A 1,443-nucleotide genomic window follows, 5' to 3' on the forward strand; every position below is an offset into this window, starting at 1 on the left:
AGAAGGCAATGGGGAGAGATATATAAAACCCTGAAAGAAAAAAAACTGCCACCCAAGAATCCTCTACCCAGCAAAGCTGTCAATCAAATATGATGGTATAATCAAAACATTCCAGGATAAACAGAAGCTAAGGGATTTTGCCAAAGCCAATGCTGCTATGAAAAACATCCTAAAGGAAGTTCTGTGGACTGAGAACTAATATGAACAGACAACAACTACAGAATGACGTACATGGCAGCATCACCCTGAACTCAATCGACAAATGCAAGAGTCAAGAACAGAGGATCTGGGAGGTCTGTCTATGATCAAAACAATTACAATGTGAAAGAAGGTAAACACAGAGGAACAGAGATCCAGGTGGTGGGAAGGTCAGGTAGATTACAGGATAAAATAGACTGTCTTAAATGGAAGGTAGAACTAATGGAATATAAGGTAACCACAATGTGGTTGGGGTGGGGTGGTCTAGTTTGGGTGTTCGGGAGGGCAATACAACAAAGGGGGAGGAGGCAGAAGAACAAGATAGAACAAACCTGAGATAGGTTTGTATGGCCTAGTGGGACAGAGGTAAATTGTGATGCATACCAAACCTTGGAACAACAGGGCTCTGGGATACAGGAATCTAGGTATAGTTTGAAGAGGGGAAATAATACTAAAATGCTTGACTGCCTTATGAATATTAGTTTCCCTTGCCTACTATTGTAAAATAGACACTTGAGTGGGATAGAAAGGAATGTTGGGAAACATGATTACAGAAAACTTGTAAGCACATCTTCAGCCTATAACTGATTAGAATACCTAAAATGGGTTCTACATCTTGACCAGTGAAATAGGCCTTGTGCAAAGCCTTTACAGAGTAGAGGACCTTAGGTGGAATCCTGAGTCCCATCTAAGAACCTTATGAGGTGGGACATTCCCACTAGAAAGGACAAGCAGAGTGGAACAGCTACAATGACAGAAGATAGATCTTCAAAGAAAGATCATCAGGAAAACCTCAAAACAAAAATGTCAGCATGACTGTCTACTACAAGAATAAGCAAGCTGTTCGCCAGGAAAACAATCAAGGCTAGCAATCAAGTGCCTTCAGGACAAACTCCCCTCTAAGACTGAAACTCAAAGGGAATACACAAACAAGCATGTAAGCTTGCTGGCGATCACATTGGTCTACTGGTGAGTGGAAGAGGTAGAAAGGCATCAATGAAGAAATGGGCTGAGTTCAACCACAGTCCATTGAATCCCATTGACCTGGATATGAGAGAGAGAAGAGGAAGGGCTGGTTGGTCCAAAGTGTGGTGAGACATGAGGACACTTGAGCCCATGGACAAGGACTTTGCCACAGAGGGCTAGAGCTGAGAGTGAAGCATCCAGCTGATATGTAGTGAGGGGAGATGCACAAGAACACCCAAACTTGCAGACAAGTACCCTTTTGACCTAGCCTCAATGGCT

The 1,443-nt window shown here is 42.9% G+C and overlaps 1 protein-coding gene across 1 annotated transcript in view; it reads left to right on the forward strand.

The window, feature by feature from the left end:
• The window catches only part of ATP6V1D (ATPase, H+ transporting, lysosomal 34kDa, V1 subunit D), a 30,590-nt gene that overhangs the window by 26,752 nt on the left and 2,395 nt on the right, over positions 1-1,443 (forward strand). The gene's annotated exons all lie outside the window — the stretch shown is intronic.

Source organism: Chrysochloris asiatica, unplaced genomic scaffold, assembly GCF_000296735.1.
Source record: "Chrysochloris asiatica unplaced genomic scaffold, ChrAsi1.0 scaffold00221, whole genome shotgun sequence".
Taxonomy (NCBI): domain Eukaryota; kingdom Metazoa; phylum Chordata; class Mammalia; order Afrosoricida; family Chrysochloridae; genus Chrysochloris; species Chrysochloris asiatica.